General features: G+C 42.7%; 1 protein-coding gene across 2 annotated transcripts in view; it reads right to left on the reverse strand.

The window, feature by feature from the left end:
- Positions 1 to 21,617, reverse strand: part of MGAT5 (alpha-1,6-mannosylglycoprotein 6-beta-N-acetylglucosaminyltransferase) — a 272,711-nt gene extending 251,094 nt beyond the window's left edge. For both annotated transcript variants that reach the window (XM_012468426.2, XM_012468427.2), the window contains exon 1: positions 20,052 to 21,617. The gene's annotated coding sequence lies outside the window, so the exon portion shown is untranslated. The remainder of the gene's footprint in view (positions 1 to 20,051) is intronic.
- Positions 21,618 to 22,698: the final 1,081 nt, after the last annotated feature.

Below are 22,698 nucleotides of genomic sequence, written 5' to 3' on the forward strand. Positions count from 1 at the left end.
GTCACCAGGTTGAAGTGCAATGGCGTGATCTCAGCTCACTGCAACCTCCAGGTCCCGGGTTCAAGAGATTCTCCTGCCTCAGCCTCCCAAGTATAGCTGGGACTATAGGTGTGTGCCACCACACCCAGCTAATTTTTATATTTTTAGTACAGATGAGGTTCTACCATGTTCACCAGGATGGTCTCGATCTCTTGACCTTGTGATCTGCCCGCCTCAGCCTCCCGAAGTGCTGGGATTACAGGTATGAGTCACCACACCCGGACCCTCTCTTGCTTTCTTTACCCCAAGTTGCCAAGAGTGAATTATGCTGTGTGAGCCCCGGGCCCCACACAGGTCCCTCTATTCATAATCTACGGGTCCTCATCCTCATGAGGACAGCAGAGCCCAAACATCACAGGCTCTCAGCAGAACACCAGGCAATCCTGCAATGGATTCTCTTCTTCTGAACCAGGAGCAATCTGACTGGGGGAAACAGCACCATGCTGTGGACAGCAGCCCCTGCATCTCCAAAGAATGCAGAAGATATTCCATCTCTATGCTTGCCTAAAGGATTTGGATTTTTCCTTGGTTATTCATTTTGCCACCCATTGGTACTCACTGGCAGATAAGCAATTGCCAAAAATTGAGCAGGTTAGGGAAAGATGGTCTTGGTATTGGGAAAGCTCTATTCTATGGCTTAATTTCTTTTTCTGGGAACTGAAAAAAAAAATCACTTTGATATGATCCTAGGGGCTGAGTACCTGAATCAGCTAAGCACTCATATCAAAATTACTGCAGAAATGAAACAAGATATGCAACACACAGGGCCCTTGTTGGCTGCACAGTAATCACGTAAAAATGGCAATTAGTTCCTTTAAAGGATGATAATTAGCATTGCCTTTACATAACCCACTTTTAAGTTTCTTTTTTACTGATGTTTTCCTGCATTGGCAATCAGCAAAGTAATCAACATCAACGTCAAGCATTTTCTCTGAGACACAAACACTTTCATCAATACCTTCATATATACAAAGCCATTCCCATTTGGGAAACAAGGTGGGGTGGGTGCGGGATGAAGATAGGGGACTGAAAGGCGTAGTTCTCATCCTTCAGCATTCTGGAATTCCCTCGCTGACCACAGGGCTGCAGGATGAGGTTCTGCCCATAAGGACTCAAGACTTCATATAAATGACTGCAGAGTATGCTCTACTCAATATGTAGTCTTTTGTCCCTCTCCCACTCCATCCTTCCCCTGGAATCCCAAAAGTCCATCATATTATTCTTATGCCTTTGCATCCTCATAGCTTAGCTCCCATTTGTAAGTGAGAAACATATAATAATTTGGTTTTCCATTCCTGAGTTACTTCACTTAGTGTACACTGCTCGAGAGACAGGTACACCAAAATCCTGGAAATCACCATTAAAGAACTTATTCATATAGCCAAAACCCACCTATTCCCCAAAACTATTGAAATAAATTACTGGAGAGCAAAGAAAAGTCTCCCTTGCCTCTGAAATGTGCTCCCTCTGGCCAGCTTTGCATGGAGATGCAGATATTTCTGAGCACCTTTGTCAGGCACTGAATATGTGACAATGAACAGGCATGCTCTCTGCCCTCAAAATGTAGTCGAGTACAGATGCATCAGTAATTATATTTCATAATTATCTACTGATGTGTCTGTACCCTACTACAACCAGTATCTGTTGAGGCTCTACTATGTGCCAGGCACCATTCTGGATGCTAGGTTCACAGCAGTGTGCAAATGCAGCAGTGCATGATAGGCACACAGTATTGCAAGAACACAGAAGAAACGTCTCCCATCTGATCCCACCTGATCCAAGAGGATGAAGGAAGACTTCTCTGCAAATGTATGAGTTCAAGCTTCTGGAAGGAGCCTTGAAGGACAGAGAAGACGTGGGAAAGGCATCCCCAGCAGAGAGAAGGGCACAGGCACAGAGCAGAAGAACTAGAGCTCATGCACAGAGCAAAAGAACTAGCACCAGCCACACTCCAGGGCACCTTTCCCTACAGGCTGGAACATAAAGGCAGGCAGGGAGTGGTCAAGGAGAGTCTCAAGAGGCCAGACAAGGTGGGCAGGGGCCTGAAATGCCACAGTAGGACTCAGGACTCTCGTATCATCCAAGGTTGACTTTGAAGAGCCCTGAAAGTCAAAAGCAACATGATCCATTTCCCATCTCAGATACAATTTCCTCCTGAACTGCTTTTTATTTGCAACCGTTGCGTCTCCATTATCAGAGGACTGAAAATGCAAAAAATAAAGGCATATTTAGAAAGTGGGTTCAAATACGTTTCAAAAAATAAAGCTAAGATTCTTTGTTTCAATTAGAGAAGATGGCTAGAAACCACTGAAGGGGAAAAGAAAAAAGAGAACGGCTTTCACAAAAAAAATTAAGTGAGCTAAAAAGCAACTTTCCAGAGACAAACATCCCTGACTTAGCAATTTTGCTAGAACTGTTCATTTTCATCTCTGCTGGGACCAAGAGAAACTGCATGGCAAACGCTTTTCATGTCCCGCATGGCCTGCTGCCCACATAACACCTCAGTGGAAGCCACATCAAACTCCAAACTTGGCCACCTTGCTTAACATGAACGAGCCAGCCCGTGACACATCCAAGAAGGAGAATACAAATCCTCACCATGGATCATGGCTGCAGACAAGGCTATTTTTTAAAAACGATAGTTTAAAGTGAATTTAACAGTTCCACATTACCACGGGCCTTAAAACTGAGTGCTCAATTTCCCCAGGACGTTCAGGGCAATTTCAGATCCTCCTGGCCTGAACTTCAACTATTAAACATCCCATCCATTCCATTTCTGTAGACAAGACTACCACTACTCAGAAAAGGGTATTCAGAATATAATATACTGATGTAGTAAGACTGCACTGCAATGCTATTGTTTCCAACTCAAATCCAATGGTAAGTTTCTATACAGTGCATCCAGCTTATTGGTCAAACCTTAGGCTTGTAAGTTATTCTAGCTTCAAGTGAACTTGATTGCTCCAATACACACATGAACACAAATCTAATTTCTATACAATTATCTTCCTTCCAAATAAAGTTCTAAAGTCCAACAAGTGATGTAATTACATTGTTTTCTTCATTATGGAAGCAACCATATTAAATTTTAGTACCTTGAAGAACAATGTTTCGATTAGTGAACCCATGCAGGAAACAAGGAATTTTTGTTAATCTACCACTGAAAATGCCAAGTTTGTTTAATTGCCACATTTGGGAATATTTCAAGTATCAACAGGATCAAAACCAAGAAATGGGTTAAAAATCTTATATTCTGTACTATATAATTCCATTTATGTAACAAAGAAAAACAGGTCAATGCAGTAGTTAAGTATGCTTGAGATGAGGCTGGCTGTGATAGTGACCAGATAGGGGAACATGAGGAGCTTCCAGGGGCTGTGTGTGTTTTGTTTTTCTACCTTGGTACTCCTAACACAGGTGTCTTTGGTTGTAAATCATGCTGCATTCCAATGATGTATGCACTGTTCTTTGTATAACTTAATACAAAGTCTTAAAATACTGAGAGTGAAGGGCAAAGAGTGTGATCTACCCTCACAAAGACCAGAATGGGTCAGAATTTCAATTCTCTGTAGCATTTAAAAGAGCACCAGTTTCCTGTGGACGGATTCCAGATCAACAGGAATAACACATTGCTTTATTAGGCCTGCTTTCATTCTCTCTCTCACTCACTTTTCTTAAAGATCTCAACCATTGTATCATAGATGACACTAGGTCAGATCACTATTTGAAATTCCCTCCTCCCCACAAAATTATTTCTATCAATAAGCATGTAATAATCAATAATCATAACATCCTTTTGAATCAGTCTTTAGTTTTGAAACAACTATTTCAAAAGAGTATCAACTTTAAAGTTATTTCTGAAACTCAGTGTTATATTTCTTCTATGAACTACCAAAGCACACCATATGTACTTAACCAGATGTTATACTCAGTTCACTTCTCCACTGTTTTACATTTTAATCACACATAAAATCTCCACTGATCACACACAATGAGAGAAGTGAAGAAACTCAAGTTCTGCTTCTTCGTCTTAAACCGCACTATCATTGTTTATTACAAATCTCTATTTAAACGTAACAGCATATTGTACCACAAGGGTTAGAGATGTGAACTGCACCTAGAGGAAGCTCCAAGAATTCTAAACAGGAATTTACTCAAGGCAAAGTGTGGAGCTGAGACCAAGTGCATTGGGACCAAATGTGTAACAGGAAGTTCTCCAAATTAATTTTCATGTGGCATGCAGTGATTAAGGTGTAAGAAGTGCACTAATCTGAAGTGCACAGGTAAATATATATGTGTACATCTATACATATATAATTAGTGACAGTAGCAATTATTTAGAATTTAGACAAACAGAAGATTTTTTTTTTTTCAGGAAGCATTTTATCACCAGCTTAGAACTATCCATGCATTGTGATGATTAGAAAAACAGACTGGCTGAGGCCAGGTTGTTTTTAGTCTCTACAGACAATGTGCCCCTTCACAACAGCTGCACCTGGACAGGACCTTTTCCTTTGCCCCACCCTCAGGAGACAAAAGAACCACACCAATAAAAAACCTCCTGACCACACAAGAAAAACAAGTTTAGGCACAAAAAGCTCTTGTGGACACACGTAAGCCCTTCTGGTTTACGTGAAGGTAGAGCAGGGTTTCTCAACCTCAGCATTCCTGACTATCTGGGCTGGATAATTCTTGGCTGTGGGGGCCATCCTGTGCATTGCAGGATGTTTGGCAACCTCCCTGGGTTCTACCTACTGGATGCTGCCAGTAACATTCTCCCAACCTCCACCAAGTGTGGAAAACGTCCACGGGGAACAAAACTGTCCCCAGTTGACAGTCACTGTTGGAACATCTTTGGAAGAGTACACAAGAAATCAGGCACATTGCTTTCTTCGGGGGAGGAAGACTTCAAGTACCTTTCAATTTTTAACGTGTATGTATTTCTTATTCAAATAAATACATTTAAATACACAAAGGAAACTAGAGAAAGAAATGAGAATGAACATTTAGGTGAGAGTATACCACAGAGAAAGTGTTTACAGCCTTTCAAATTATCTTCCCTTTGTTTTCTTTCAAAAATGTGCCCCTTGAACAGAAAAAAAAATTAACATCTGTCCAAGAAGGTCATTGCACCCTATAAAAGATTTTCTGTAAACATGGAAATGGGCATTTTAAAGAAAAAATTCCTGGCCCCTAAAGAAAACATTACTGGTCCCCTTCTTGGAATCTCTTTTTTACACACAGTTCTAACATGTACCTTCTCCTGGTCAGGTCAAAACAAAGCAGAAGCAGCAGATGAGAACAGTGGCGAGGGCTGGGGTGTGGTCCCCACAGAGCCTGGTCCTGAGCCAGCCTTGGAACAGTAACAAGAGTGAGGCATTTGGTGGCATGTTCTGGCACTTTCTAATCATGGAACCCTAAGCAAATCACAGCCCTCCAAGGCCACAGTTTTTATTTCTGAAACGAAGGGTAACGCGTGCCTCACAGTGTTGCTGTGCGAACGGATCACACGAAATACGTGGAGGTTTTCATACAAATGTCAACTACTACTTTTACTCCAGGATTACACACATCCTGATTCTTAACCAGGGGTACCTGTTGGCTTTATCAACAGGAATTTTAGTATTAAAAATAGCCCTAGGGTTGGTTCCAGCAGCATCCACAGCAGATTTGTCACTGGAAAGGGGTCCCAATACAGATCCCAAGAGAGGGTTCTCAGATTTCCCACAAGAAAGAATTCAGAGGGAGTTCATAAAGTGAAAACAAGTTCATTAGAGAAGAAACGAAAGAATAGCTACTCCATAGGCAGAGCAGCAGCATGGGCTGCTTGGCTGAGTATTCTTACAGTTATTTCTTGATTATATACTAAACAAGTGGTGAATTATTTTCTGGGAAAGGGGTGGGGAGCTCCTGGAACTGAGGGTTCCTCTCCCTTTTAGACCATATAGGGTAATTTCTGGACGTTGCCATGGCATTTGTAAATTGTCACGGTGCTGCTGGGAGTCTTTTAGCATGCTGATGCATTATTATTAGCCTGTAATGAGCAGTGAGGACGACCAAAGGTCTCTTTCTTCGCCATTTTGGTTTTGGTGGGATTTGGCCAGCTGGTGGGAAAGGCCAGCAAGGTCTTTGTGACCGGTATCTTGTGCTGACTTCCTACCTCATCCTGTGACTGAGAATGCCTTAACCTCCTGGGAATGCAGCCCAGCAGGTCTCATTCTCATTTCATTTAGCCCCTATTTAAGATGGAGTCACTCTGGTTCGAATACCTCTGACAGATTCAGAAGTGGAAAAGAGCATGAAGCAGATATGAAAGGTAAGAAAGTAGAGCACCGGAAGAATAAAGGGTTGGGGGCCAGACTGCCTGGGTTCCAATCCTACAGGATGACCCTGACAACTTCTAGACTTCTATTTGCCTCAGTCTGTTTATAAGCAGAGGATAACAGGACAGCCAACTTGGAGTGCCCGCAGTGGCCTTGTTCTATAAAGTCTCTGCAGACACTGAATTAGTGAATCCTGAAACATAGTTCCTAGAGAAAATACAAGGTTGGGTACCTACGAGCCTCTGGTCACACATTTTCATCAACTAATCAATGCATAGTTGATGTGTGTGTTTGAAGACACCTTATGTTGTTGATTCTTTAGCACTGAAATCACAGCCAACGGTACTACAGTTTACGCCTGCATGAATCTTATCTAGCACACATATTTTCTTCCTGAGATACATCACAGCCTTCTTGTGCTTAGAACACTAGACAGCCCCTCAGCACTATGCTTGGAGGCCATTTCAAGCAGCAAAATCACTTTAAAAAAAAAAAAAAGGCACACAAAAAAGGGATAAACACAGCACTAACCAGATGGAAGAAAGAAACACTTATTTGCAATATGAGAGCTGAAGCAAGAAGGCAGGGCTGTTGCCTTGTTCATCCTTAGCTAGGAATACGGACACCAGGCAACTCAAATCCTCCACTCTGTGTGTCCATGAATGACCAGGAAAGTGCTGAGTATTGATTTCAGGGTACAAATAAGTACTAATGAGGAGGCAAATTCACAAATACAGAAATCTGAGAATAATGAAGATGGACTATACCTGCCTTCATAGATGGCTTTGATGAGTCAATGAATTAATGCAGATAAAGCACACAGGAAACGCTCAATAAATGTTATTAACAGGGAGCCAAATATGTAAATATCAAGCAGCGTAAAGAGCATGACAAAAACAAAGAGAGGACACAGGTGTTAACAAAGCCACAGAGGAAGGAATATGGCATGGGGGAAGGGAACCAAGAATTCAAGTTCTTTTCCTAGAGCAACCTCTTACTCCTCTACTTATCTTCCTTTGCAACAAGGTTAAAATCCCTGTGCCACAGACATCTCTGCCTTTTTGCTCTCAAATCCATTCTCTGCATACTTTGTCCTTTTGCAGATATCACTGGAATTACATTTCCCAGGCTCCCTTGCCACATGGTTTCAAGTAGTGCTGGCCTGTGGGAGGTAACAGCAGAAGCTGGGAGGGGAAGCAGCCTGGGTCTCTCTCCCAGCTCAATTTGCTGGGTGGGGTAACCTTCTCCAGGCAAACAGCTCTCTCTAAAGGACCCTACTGCCCTTTCCATCAACTGCCACCTCCACCCTGCCTCCGCAGTACTGGGGGTGGACATCTTCCTGACGCTACAAATCTCTAGGTTGCTCTAACGTCTCTTTGGTAACCCTTCTCTTCCATCACCTAAATATCCAATTTTCTGTATTAGAATCTCTGTTAGAAATGCCTGGTCCAGTTTTCCTGACTGACGCCCTATGAAACACTGGCTGTAGAAGGAGTTTTTAGAAGTTTTAGTTTTGGAAGTTTTTACAGCCTAAACGTTTCCTGCCTAGAATCTCTCCCAAAGTCTCTCCCAGAATCTCACCTCTATGTTCTGACTCTAGCCTCTGATTTGAGGGTAAAAAAAAAAAAAATTGGTTTTGACTTTAATTCACTACTGTAGTAAGTAAGAGAAAAAGCACATTTACGCAAATATTACAGCTATTTAAGTTTTTAAAATCACATTACCTTACTTCTGCCATTTTTCATCATGGGCTACTGACTGCCCTCACACCGATGCACCCATGCAGTTTCCCTCTGCTTAAGTGCTGTTTACTTTTTGAGAACCAAGCTCTACTCTTGACTCATAAATATATTGACTTTTTGAACAAAATCCAAAAGCAGCCTATGGCACATCGCCAATTCACTCTCATTGTCAGCATCGGCCATTACGTGCTACTGACTGCGAGCCTGCATGAACACTGGCCATTAATTCTGTGGCAACTTCCATTCTCTCTTCTTTCATTGTTTCTTACCCCAGTGCATACAAATTTCATGCCTGACCATCATCATGCCCAGGCGTAACAGATTAATAAATGAGTTCATTTGGACAGAAGAATGCAATAGTCAGTAAGATTCTGATCAGTGAATGGGAGAAGAATGGGGAAAAGCAGGCGAGGGGAATGCCAGCTACTCACTGAAATCCACACTCTCGTCATCTTCCTGGGCACACAGCTGGACTTCATTTCCCTGCCAGGGTGGCCAGGTGACAGAGTTCTTGGCAACAGAATGCGAGTAGGAAGTGACACTAACCACAGCCAGGCCCAGCCATAAAAACCTCCAGGCTGGTTTCTCCATCAGATCCCCCCAGGCCAGTGGGCTGGAATGACAGTTATAGCAGGATGACCTAGAGGATCTGTGTTCAAAAAGTCAAAGTCTATTTAGCCTTAGTTGCTACTTAACTTTTTTTTTTTTTTCTGAGACCGAGTCTCACTCTGTTGCCAGACTGGAGTGCAGTGGTGCAATCTTGGCTCACTGCAACTTCCACTTCCCAGATTCAAGTGATCCTGCCTCAGCCTCCTGAGTAGCTGAGACTACAGAAGCATGCCACCACAGCCGACTAATTTTTTGTATTTTAGTAGAGATGCGGTTTCACCATGTTGGCCAGGATGATCTCAATCTCCTGACCTCGTGATCCACCCACCTTGGCCTCTCAAAGTGCTGGGATTACAGGCATGAGCCACTGTGCTTGGCCTACATGACTTAAAGAGGTTATTTCCTCCCATCCCACAGAGCTGTTTTCCAACCTAAAACTATCAACAAGAAAAATCTTAACACTGGGCACAAGATTAATATAGACAGACATACAAACACGAGTTTGTTTCAGGAGATCTCTATCACAGGACACATGCCTTTCAAATGAGTTGGTCATATATCTGGTCATGGTGGCTAAGGGGGTATATGAGATAACCCCAGCATATCCCTTCCAGAAGGAGCCCTGAGGGGAACGCACTTGGACAAAGGCTCAGAAACAAGCCCCTGTTGCTGGTCCCACATGTCCTGTTGGGAGACCAGTGACCTGCTAAACCACCACTTTCATTCTATAGCCTAAAAACCAAGACCTTTAGAGGTGAGGGTGGGCCTCCTGGTATGCAAGGGCAGAAACGGAGCTAAGACTCACCTCTCCAAGGTCAGTGCCACTCCAAGGGGAGCCCGCAGCACAGTGCCACTACACCAAGTATTTGTTTCTGCTCTATGGAGAGATCAATACTGAAATTGAGTGTAAGTGTTCTAGAAAGTTTTACAGCCATTTGCTAAGGTAATATTACGTCTTTGAATCTAATAAAATTAGAGGCTTATAGACTTATTTCATTTTTCCAGTTGTTTGTTCTTCTTTTTTTTTTTTTTTTTGACAGAGTCTCACTCTGTCACTCAGGCTGGAGCGTAGTGGCGCGATCTCGGCTTACCACAACCTCCACCTCCCGGAGTCAAGCAATTCTCCTGTCTCAGCCTCCCCAAGCCATGTCACCACGTCCAGCTACTTTTTGTATTTTTAATAGAGAAGGAGTTTCACCATGTTGACCAGGCTGGTCTCGAACTTCTGACCTCATGTTCTGCCCACCTCAGCCTTCCAAAGTCCTGGGATTACAGTCGTGAGCCACTGAACCCAGCCTAGAATTTTTTAAAACTGTTTTTCCCTCTTCCCAGAGTCCCAAAACTCTTCAGCCAATTCCCAAGGCCTCCACACCCACTTCCCAATCCTTCCTGCCTTACTCTCATGGGGCTTTCCCCGATCTTCTGGCCCAGTAACCCCCTTCAGCCTTCCTCTCAAGGTGGTGCCTCTCTCCATCAACAGTGGTCTTAACCTTCCCCAGCCCCTCCAGTCTGCTAGCCATGGGCACCCATTCCTATAAGCCATCCTGAGGTTCCAGCCAAAACAAAGAGTTAAATGGATGACTAGTCATAAGCAGTAAGACAATAACGTGATTGTGAGCTATCACAAAACAACCCAGGACTCTACTCCCAGAAAATAGCCAGTTAAAAGAAGAAAGAATGAGAAACCTGTCCATGGGACCTACCCACTTTAATTATCCTGAGAAAGCAACTCCACCTGCCCGACAGATACCGTCTATCCATCACTCTAAACCCCAATGGCAAAGTAAAGTGGCCTCCACCCCTCCAGGGAGGTGGACACACATGGAGAAATCCCATAACTGGCTTGGTAAGAAATGAGAAATTATTCATGAAGTAGCATCAAGTATGATGAAGCATTATGGGAAGGGAACAGGATGTGGAGACAGCCTTAGCTCCACCAAGTGGGACCCACTGAATTACCCATCACAGGGGAGTCCGGAGCTAGCTGGAGGAGGAGGGAGGAAAGAGGAAGAGGGTTCTCTCTCACACACTCACAGCTCCTTGAAACTGAATTCAGAGGGGAAATAGATGGCAGTGACCTTACAACAGAACAAAGGAACCCGTAAGTGGTGGATCCAGGTAGTGCCAACCTTCCTCAGAGAGGAGGTACACTAGAGTTCCTAATAGGTCTGAGTCCCAGGCCAACCACACATTTCAGAACTTCAGGGACAAAATAACAGTAATTTTAACACAAGCCAAAGCAAATATCTTCCAAAGTTAGTAAGACTTATTAGCAGCAGGATCCGAAAGGCAGGGAATATGGGAAGATGGGTACATGAGAGACTGCCCTATTCAGTCTTTGTACTTGTGTGGATATTTGAAATATTTAATAATATTTAGACATTTTCTAGGGAAAGACAAAGAAATATGAAAACCTTGATATGAACTAGAATTCTAATTAGATGCAGTAGACCTGGACTCTACTGGTGAAGAAGAACACTGCTCTACTGCTCCACATACCTGGACACATACTCCTGATAGGGAGATATGGGCTGGCCCACAGCCCGACCCTGCCCATGGGCCAGGAGGGACACAAGGTCTCACCCACCATGCCCCTCTGTCAATGGGCAGTAGTGTCTAAAGTGCAACCGTAGGGATTCTGAGCCACTTCCCAGGCTCTGAGAATGAGGGTTGAGGGGGATACTGAGCTGCACCACAAAGTGCCCAGAAGAGGTGAAAGACATTCCTCAGCCAACAATCTTGCCAAAGCCCATGGCCATCATCAAGTGGGCTCAAGGGGCCTATTTCTGTCCAAGCTAGGCAAGCCTATTTCTTTCATTGCACCCCAGCCAAGATCAAGCATTGGCCTTTTATAAAATACGACTGACCAACATCCTGGGAAGCACAGGAAGAAATCTGAGCACAGGCAATGAAGGTGCTTTATTTTAATCACATTTAAGACTTGCCATCTCGTTCCCATGATTTATCTCAAATTATTCGTCTTTTATGCCAACACAAAAACGTCGTTAGTTTTTAGTCTTATACTCTGCATTTGTTGATTAACACATTTCAATGTCTGCGCTACCCAGGTAAAAATAAAATGAAACGAAACTTTTACTACCTAAAAATAAAACTGCTTTACACTCATTCATTCAGCTCATATGCTGCTATGTGCACTGGCACTAGCCACGGATGGCACAGAGAGGAATGAAGCCAGTGCTAGCCCTCAAAGAATGTCTAGACAGACCCACAGTAACTAAAATCCATTCCGATTCTGCCCTTTCTCTACCTTCTTTGGCAGTGTGTGTTTCTCAGATCCACTGGGGTGGCTTTGGTTTTTACTTGCATAAGGAACATGGCATCTTTCTCTTCCAGTTATGTCTTTAAGAAATGAGATGTAGAAACAGGCTCTCTGAGAAACGAGGGCATAACTAACCAGATACAGGATCCACTGAAACATTTCCTGACATCTAATTCCCTGGGATACCCTCTCTATCACAGGCTCTGTGGCTGCTAGTTAAAGGCTCATTTCACTTAGAAGCTCATACTCTTCCCCAATCTAGACTGACTTCGTATGGTCTCATGTAAATCTAAGCATAAAGCCAGGACAACTTCTTCCTAAGTCAGAAGAGAGATGATGATTTATAACATGGGTGGGGAGAACAGTGAGCCACTTCACCATGTTCGGGATGACTCAACTATTTGCTCACTAAGGTGGCCAAAGGGTGTAGAGGCCATGCGCTTTATATGCTAAAGACTATTTACAGATTATAAAGAATGGAAAGTCATCTGTGATATGGCTTTCGAGTTATAAATGTCAATGGCAGCTAAGTCTGCTGCTTTGGGAACTCCTCCAACAACAGGTTGACAACAGCCCAAGCCTAAAGCTCTGGAGGAGGCTGACAGACAGCTGCTCTTTCGGTAGTTATTCCTGAAAAAGCCAAGAGGCCTCTCCAAAGGCAGCTAGGTATATGACATGCTGGAGAGGGAAAGCGACAACATATTTGGTGGCAGAAAGACACAGCCCAGGAGTCCCACATGACGCCAACACGTCTGCCTGCCTCATAAAGGCTGTCAAACCCACATGGTGCAGAGCTGAGAACAAGGGGGCGCAGATACTGTCGTGAGAATCGCAGCACAGTAAATGCAGATAGACGCTCATCTTTCCCAGAGCATAAACCACAGCACTGGGTGGTAGGGCTGACAGAACCAGCTCCAGCCTCCCCAGTGCCAACCTACTATCCCCAGCTGCCCTGCCTAGCAACCCTCAGAGATCACTGAGCTGACTTCGCTACCTAGCAGCACTAAGCCAGTTTCAGGGGAAACAGACCCTGGAAGACAGATTGTTCAGATGTCCAGTCGCTAAAATGAAGTCACATTCTTATTAAGCAGGGTGTGAGATGTGTATATGGGGGACAGGGAAGGATGGATTAAATATGCTTGTATTTTAGACAAAAATCTCATGTTTTTAGAAATTAAAAATCCCTTTGAGTTTCCAAAGGACACATTTCCCGTTTCTCTGGTTTCTCCCGGTGGGACAAACTCTCAAGGTGACAGCTAGAGAGAAGCCTTAGACCAAAGTCACGTGGTCACATGATTTCCTAGCTCTAACGTTAATGCGTCTATTCACATCAAGACATTCATCTAGTTGCGGGATGCTGGGATGTTTTTTCTCCTGTGATACTGTCAAAGACAAAGTGTATTCAAAGATTCACATACATAAAAGCAGCAAGAATTAGGAATGTTTAATGCTTCATTCTGTTGACCCCATAACCTTGACACCCAACTCCTATCAGCCTATGAAATCTAAATGTTCTGCTCCAAGGTGAACATGTGATTTACCAAGGTAACTTCTCAAGGGTCCGCCTAAGCAGTGGGTTTAAGTGCTACAAACAATTCAGATGGTTAAAATAAAGAAGTACTTAGCAAATTCCTTCCTCCATAAAATATGCTCAGAATTGAGGACTCAAGAAATTGTACTTCTTGAGCAATGGTTCCTTCATACACAGTTCAGAGACTGTACAGTCCTTAGGAGCCACACGCTCCAGGTCAATGGCTTTCCTTCCACTGACCCTGTGATTATGTGTGTGTTGGGCCCAGCACTCCAGGGCTGCTCTAAAGGGCCAGCCTTTCTACGTAAGAGTAAGTGGCCATGGTCAAGCTCAATAAATTTGTATTGATGATTGAATGAAGTAAAAAATAGCCTTCAGCTCCAGTCACTTCACTAATTCTATACACATAAAAGAATCCTGTCCAATTACCTGAAAAAATTCCACTAGGCTTTCACCAGACAGCCAGAGATGTCTGTTCCCTCAGGATTATGGGTGGCGCTAAGACAGCCACTCCCTTGCTCGTTGGGACCAGAGTGCCAAAGTATATTTTGATGGCCCTAAATCATAACATAGGACTACACTGTACAACTTGGCCCTCTTCCCCACAAGGACAAATATCCTGGCTCTCTGCTTAGCCCAGGTGAGTAACTGCTTACTATAGTACTTACATGGCCTAATGGAGCCTCCTCCAATGTCCACTTCAGAGTAAGAATCAATTCTGAAATCACAAGGATAAGGACAAGGCCATTTTTAAGTTCCTCCTCTTTAAGGACTTGATCCACTGAAAACACGCTGACAAAGAGCTTATATGAACTTTGGTTCTCCGTTTTTGGAGTCCAACTGCCTTTTTTAAGATCATCTCCCAAAAAAAGCTACTTAAAAATAGCTAGGTGGGCGGCCCTATCACTTCAACACCCAGAGGCATTTGTCTAAAAAATATTATCTCACTTGTTAGGATCCAAATCCATCCATTATTAGTTCAGCGGGAGTAAAGCAACACTTGGCAAAGACAGAGCATCAGCACAAAACTGCTCTTTGTTCCAGGTCTCAGGAGGCACTAAACCAAAGCTCTTACCAATCCTAATGCTTTCCGGACTAGCCTGTGTTAATATATACACACAGTCTCAAGAATATGTATATCCACAATTTTAAAAATAGATAGCTCCAGGCCGGGCGCGGTGGCTCAAGCCTGTAATCCCAGCACTTTGGGAGGCCGAGGCGGGTGGATCACAAGGTCAACAGATCGAGACCATCCCGGTCAACATGGTGAAACCCCGTCTCTACTAATACAAAAAATTAGCTGGGCAGGTGGCGCGTGCCTGTAATCCCAGCTACTCAGGAGGCTGAGGCAGGAGAATTGCCTGAACCCAGGAGGCGGAGGTTGCGGTGAGCCGAGATCGCGCCATTGCACTCCAGCCTGGGTAACAAGAGCGAAACTCCGTCTCAAAAAAAAAAAAAAAAAAAAAAAAAAAAAAAAAATAGATAGCTCCATTACAAAAAACTAAGGAGTTTACAGTATGGGATAAACCCAATCAAATTACAAGCCTATTCAAATAAATTCCTTGTAGCCATTTCTCCTTGAAGAATAAAATCAAAAGAAGCAATAAAAAGCCATTTTAGAAATATATCTAGGCTGGGCATGGTGGCTCACACATGTAATCCCAGTACGTTGGGAGGCCGAGGCAGGCAGATCACCTGAGGTCAGGAGTTCAAGACCAGCCTAGCCAACATGGTGAAACCTTGTCTCTATTAAAAATACAAAAATTAGCTGGGTATGGTGGCAGGTGCCTGTAATCCCAGCTACTCAGGGAGGCTGAGGCAGGAGAATCTAAACCCAGGAGGCAAAGGTTGCAGTGAGCTGAGATCGCACTACTGCACTCCAGCCTGGGCAACAAAGAAAAACTCTGTCTCCAAAAAAAAAAAGAAATATATCTACTATGTGCTTCTGATTTGGCAATTTTCCCTCTATAAAACTCCTTTATAAAAAAGACACCAGAGAAAAATATATCCATTAACAGGTATGTATAGTATGTTTCTGATGTTTATGGACTGTATGAGCAGAAAATTGTAAAACTGAGAAAGACCTCAATAGTAAGGGATGGAAGGACAAATCTACCTTTAAGCTGTTGTCTTAAGACTACCTTATTCTTAAGGACTTTATGGAAGAGCATACTGTATAATCTTTTGAAAAGTTTCTGGAAGAGTTTCGTTATTTTTAATCCAAACGAAGCCAATTCCCGCAAACCACATAAAGTATTAACATTTTTGTCTGTGTCAACAAGCCCTAAGTAATACCAGAGGTTTGTACACTTGGGCAACTTAGGAGAAGAGGCTCAACCCACAGTCATTCCAAATCCACCATCTCTATGAAACAGACTGGGCTCAATAAATGTTTACTAAAAAATGGAAGGTTGGAAAGAACTGCATCCATGCCAGCGGCACTTTTTACACTAGCTTTGGTCTGAGACAGCTCTGAGGTGAAGGAATGGGTTTTGAAAATGGGCTCTTGTGATATGGAAAAATTTGTAAAGCTGTAACTCTAATAAGCGCAGTCATCAAGATTTGTTCCTAGAAAACAATCCTCAGCATCTTGGTCAGATCAAGAACACTTCACACATCAGTGGTGTAGGCTAATGGAATATATACCCACATGCCTCTGGCTTAAATGACACCAACTTACTTTCAGTGCTTCTAATCTTTTATGTTTTCATAAATACCTATTTGGTGTGTCATATGGTAATTTTCTTTATGAGTACTGTCCATGGGTGGCAGGTGACTTATGAATCATAGCAGTGATAAGGCTGTAAGATTTAAAAAAATGTTCATGATATAAAGAAGTAGTTTATTATCCTTATTTCACCAATGCTTTCAAATCTGGATTTCTGCCTTAACAATAGGCCATGTAGTTAAGAACCCAATCTTGATTTTACCTTAAGAATCAGACAAGCTACTTCCTGAGTCACCTGAAAACTACTGCATCACCGTTGGCTCTAAAGTTCCTTTGCAAAATGCCTGGTCACCAAGAAACCAAAAGGCCCTTTAATTATCTCATCAGCAAAATCTTTAATGTTTAACTAATCTTCAGTATCATTTCCTGCAGAGCCAAGTACATAACATTAATGGAAATTTACAGCCATTTCTAGCTGTGTCTATAAAGAAAATATTGAAGGAAGTCCTTTCTCCTTCCTAATTTTCAAAACAGCATACCATCATAGCATTCATCAAGGTTTCACCCAAAGTATTTTTTGGGGATTAAATGGCTCCCTCAATTTCTTCTTGGGATTATGCTGTAATTTTCCTCCCTTTCTTAACCATACCTAAGCTGTGAAAGCATTTGTAGATGGATATCATGGAAGTACAACTCAATTATATATATATACATATACATACATATATACATATATATACACACACACACAAAATTTTTTTTAATTATTATAGACATGAGGTCTCACTATATCGTCCAGTCTGGTCTCAAATTCCTGAGCTCAAGTAAGCCTCCTACCTCGGCCTCCCAAAGTGCTGGGATTACAGTCGTGGGCCACTGCGCTCAGCCTTGAAATCCCATTTTCAACCAACATTTATTCCTTTTATTTTTTGGAAGAAAGATTATAAATGCCCTACAAACAAAATAACCTACTTGATACACTCCCACTCTACCACAGCATTCTATTAGAAACCTGCATTTATGTCTTTGCCCTCCCCCAAAGCATCTCTAAAGGTGAGCCATGACAAGCCAATGCACATGCAGGGCCCAGCTATGTGGTACCCACCCAGGATCCAATGACACAGGACGATGATGGCCAATTCCAGACCTGCAGTTCTTACCTCTGCCCACCCACTTAACCGCATCAGCACTGGAAACTGTCAGGTTGATCCCTTCTCAAGGGGTCAAACTCAAGTATTTCTTTTTCTTATTCCCTATGGACGACATCCCTCCCAATAGAATCTCAGAATCTTGAATGCCAAAAACAACCATGGATTTCCCTTTTTCCACAGCTAAGACAAAGGTGGCTGAGAACATCAAAGCAGTTAAAGAGTGTCTATCATTCTGCCTAAAACTCCTTTACGCTTAGAGAAAATACTTCAAATAAGACCAACTGATATGCACTAGAAGCAAATCATGACCACACTTAGAAACTTTCAGTCTTTCAATCTTCCTCTTCAAGCATCAGATAGTCACATAGAAAAGAGCCCTACAATTACAATACTAGCTTCACATGGATTTCAATCACATTGGGCAGAGCAGCTAAATTCACCATACTGTGAAGCCCAGTTTCATGGATCTAGATTGCTCTTTGACACCAGAACATATAAAATGGTAACCTTAAATAGGTTTAGATTCACTCAGCTCAAAACTTTCTCTCATCTTTCCATTTCAATGAGGCCTCTCATAGAGTCTCCATGAAAAGTTTCCCCAAAATACAATAAAATCATAATCTGCCCCAACTCACTAATACTGCCTGGGCTCAAATACAAAGCTCCAGCTCTCAAACCGTGTGACAGCAACCAAGTGACTCTACAACCCTCTGTCTTCTTTGTCTAAAACAGAGGTCATCATGGGGCCTCACTAAGAAAACAGGATTCTCAGCCAAGGCAAGGGAGACATAGTGCATGTGTGGCACCAGGGTCAGTGAGCCTTCTACAAATGTTAGCAATTATGATTACTCTGGTTGCTGTTGCTTTAATGTGACAATAAATTAATAGAATAAAAGGGCAGTTCTAGAACCAGTGGAAGCCTAGAATCATAGGAGCAGGTGGTGCCTGATGCTACCTGACAGCTACTTTGCTGATAGCTACTTTGTCAGGCAGGTGGGACAAGGATGATTTAATGGCGTGATTTGGAATGCCCTTAGTTAAAATGACTGCTCTTCTACAAATGGGCCTCCCCAGGTACAGCGTGTTTGATTTACAGATGAGAAAAAAACAGCCAAACTTCTGAATCCATCACTAACTTGGATTACAGAGATAATACTTGTAGCCAAAGTTTACCCAAAATTTTAACCAAGACATGGTGAAAGAGTGCTGGGAGACCATTCATCTAGGTTTGCAACCATTTTTAATGTTCATTTGCAGTATCACAAAGAACAGATTCCAAGACCTGCACACCATCCCAAATGAAATTTGGTATTGTCATCAAAATTTTAACAACCACTAGGGAATTAATCTTAAAATTTTATTTTCTAAACCATCCTCAAGCTACATCTATTTCTTTCCCTTAGCCCAATGTTTCTCAAACTGTAGACCCTGAACCAGCAACATCAACATCATCTGGGAAGTTGGGAATGCAAAAATCTAAGACCCCACCACAGGCCCACTCAATCAGAAACTCTGGGGTGGGGCCAGCGCTCTGTTTTAACAAGGCCTCCAGGTGATTCTTGGATGCCTGCTCAAGGTGGAGAACCACTGCCAACAGCCTATAAACACGTGGGCTAGACTATTACTTCAGACAGCTCTATTCCTTAAAAAAGTATCTGGCATTTTTCTGTCCCCTAGAAACCTGCTATAGGATGATGTCAACTGTTCTTTCTATTTTTAATTCCTCCTGATGAGGCTGAGGATGATTCATTCAGCACCTTATGCGATCACTTAAATAGTAAGGATCCTTCCCTCCCACCCCTAATGGAAGGTGACTGCTGCCTGTAATTTCTGATGTAATTACAGGAACAATTCAGTAACAAAAGCTTGTCCTTCATCAACCTCAGCGAAAGCTGTAATAGAGACTTATAACTCCCCGTTAGTTTCCATAACGTGTTCCTCATAAGGTATCCTTTGAAACCCATCTTACCACACGTCATAACAAGGAAACACAGAACCCAGGATCAAATTTATAGTTAATAGAGATCAAAACTGCAAGTCTTTGGGCAAGTCTGTATCAACCATCTGGTTTTATCTCATTTATCTAAGTGAAATCCCTAATAATAATAATAAAAAAAGTTGATTTAAAGCTGTCTATGGGTCCTGAGATGACCATATCAATTGCGCATGGTCTCAACACTGCCCAACATCTATCTAATTACCAAAGTAGGAAGCATTCAGGGACATTTCCTAAATATTGAATAAAACCTTTTCTATACCTTTAATTTGCTGAGGTGTGTATTAATTCAGAGAAGTTAATTTCATACCTGCTGTGAGGTCTCCTGATGAATTGTGAATACCAACGTGTTATTCATTTCCCTTTCATTTTTTATTAATTTCTTACTTAATGCCGGACAAGAAACGTGAGACTAATGATGTCTGAGAGACAATGTTCAGTTCTTGTAATACACTAAATCAACCTCACGTGTTCAAGTAAACAGCCCAGATAAGTTAATGATAATTGAACTGGCTCTAGAAAGTGTCCAAAGTGCCACGTAAATAAATGCCCAGGAACCCAGAGTGTTTAAGCGGTAAACTCCAGTTAATACTCCTCAGGGAGGGGAAGAGAATGAATGCCAGAATTCTGAAGACTGCACTATGCACGAATAAACTTGTGCCCTTACTGGTGACCAGAGACATGGATTTATTTATCACACTATAGTTCTTACATTTCCAAGGGTCCCTCTGTGTATCATTCAGCCTCTTCACACCTTTCTCCTTGTCTTCTCTCGACCGTCTCTGCGATCATCTCAGCTCTCTTGGCTCAATACGTGTGAAGAGACAAGTCGCCCTCATCAGAGGCTATGAAGGAAAAGAGCAAGAACCCAGTCTTATGCAGTTTTAGATCATCAGGGATCTCTGTGTCTACATGGCAGTCCTATTCCCCTTCATATTGCTGATAGTGAGAACCTGCTACGTGCCAAGACACGAGGAGCCTCATGCAAATTATCAAACATAGCTGCACCTCTTTGAGGTACTACTTTCAATATCCTACAGGAGCAGAAACTGAGGCTCAGAAAGCTAAATATCTTGCAGAGTTGATCCCCATCTTAACACAGATCTGCCAGGCTCCCAAGCCTGGAGTCTTCCATATCACAAGTTACAGAACATTTCTGGCTAGGAACACAAGTTACAGAACAATTCTGGCTCCCTAGATACTTTTTCTTAGACGACCTGAATGCTATGAGCACGCCATCTTCCTCTTTAAAAACTTCCCTTCCTACTTCCAGCTCCAACTCACCGAAGTCATCTTAGAATTCCAACATGAAAATAGAATCTCACAATCCCAGGCAATATATTAAATTTTCTAATGCCCATTAGAGTATCCTATGTCTTAAATCTCCACTCTCAAATGAGCCTGCCCCACTAGGACTTACATCCCAGCTCTTTGGCTAAATAGAGCAGTCAGTCATCTCTGGCCATCAGCTAGAGCAGTGCTGTCATATGGTAGCCACTTAACTACATGTGGTTATTTCAACGTAAAGAAAATTTTAAAATTTCATTCCTCAGAGGCTCTAGCCCTATTTTAAGTGCTCAAAAGCCAGTTGTGACTAATGGCTACCATACCAGATAGCACAGATACAGAACATTTCTATCACCACAGAAAGTTCTACCACACAGCCCTGGTGCAGAGGTATCTCAGGGCAGCATCCTTTCATCTCATACCCTACCAATACCATGCTGGAGGACAGAGCCTCCTTACCACAGAATTAAGGGTTTGTCAGGCTAGGTATGGCCATACTCATGTGTATTTTGGTATTTTTTTTTTTTTGAGACAGATGTCACTACGTTGCCTAGGCTGGAGCACAGTGGCTATTCACAGGCACAATTATAGCACAGAATAGCCTCAACCTTCTAGACTCAAGCGATCCTCTTGCCTCAGCAGATCTCATCTTTGAAGGAATAACATTCCTGGAGGAGTTATGTCATTTGGCATACTTATTAATCTAGCATACTAACTAATAAGTGAACTGATCTCATAGGACAGGAAGTGTCAGAAATGAGAGGCACTAAGAGAAAATCATAGTAAGCCCCTGCATTCAGGAATAACCACCCTGTGCAACTGCACCTCGGGAAGCACCCAAGCGCAAGCCCCACAGACAAGCAGAACCACCCACACAGGCACATCTCGAGGCACATCCTCATCAAGGCTCTCTCAACTGAGAAGTTAACCTCTACAATTCTTCCTTGGCAAGATGAGGTCCCCAAATTTGGTATCTTCTTTCTATTAAAGAGGACAATGCTGGGAAACCAACTCTCATTATATTTCCTACTGACCACTCACTGAATTGCTTCACTAAAAGTTGGAATAATTAGCAAGTAGACAAGCTTTTGCTGACAATGACAGCAGGCTAGAAAAGAGAGCCTCAGTTCCCTTGGAGACAACTGACCTAGAGTTTTAGTTTAAAAGATGTTCAGGAATCAAAAACCTGAGAAATTCTGGGGGTAGCTCCAATTTGGGGAAGAACCCCAGAATACAATATTGGTTACTGCTGGATTAGAACAGCCAGAGTGAGGCACGTAGAGTGGTAAACAGGCAAGATCATTGATGTGAATTTCAACTGTTACCACCTGCAGGTTCCCTGCACATTTCATTTCTTCTCTCTTCTCTTCCTGCTCTCTGTGCATTCAGTCACTAAAACTGAATTCCACACCCAAGACAAGCCGGCCTTCATGGCTGCCAACATTGGTCTATAAAGAAGTGAATCCAAGTCATAATGCCACTTCTTCTGTTGCCAACTCCTTTAGGTGATTTTGGCAACCCCTTTGATAGCCCCTGACTCAAACTGCTATACAGGTCAGACCTGGGTCTCTCTTAGCACAAAGTTAAGGTAATAAATGGGAACTGTTGTAGAGCTAAGACAGGAAACCAAAGTGGAGAATTTTCTAATGATGAATGCAAATCAATTCATTCATCTGTGCGCTGAGTGGGGGAAAATAAACTAACATGTTCCACTCAGAGCCTCTGACAATCATCCAGTCCTGGACAAATGTACCTCTCTTCTCTGAGCATTCAACTCAATCCCATCCGTTAAGATGTCTGCCTCTTCTCAGCATTACTCATCTTTGCTTAAGAACCCCAGCCAGTTGAATTACTAACCCTGACAAGAGTCCCTGTCTTAACTGTCTCCTACTCAGCAGCTTACAAGCAGCTTTCTAACCAGCTGGGCCTTTCTCCAGCCCCATGCCCCTCCCCCGATTTCATCCTGCACACCTGCCAGGTGAACTGTCTGCAACACCGTCACTCCAGCTCCCACTTACTCAAGTAGGACCTTCTGACTTGAATAAGGTGTCGTAGGTACCAACATCTCTAAG

The sequence above is a fragment of the Aotus nancymaae genome, unplaced genomic scaffold, assembly GCF_030222135.1.
Source record: "Aotus nancymaae isolate 86718 unplaced genomic scaffold, 86718_ANA_hifiasm-v0.15.2.pri h1tg000029l, whole genome shotgun sequence".
NCBI classification, from domain to species: Eukaryota; Metazoa; Chordata; class Mammalia; order Primates; family Aotidae; genus Aotus; species Aotus nancymaae.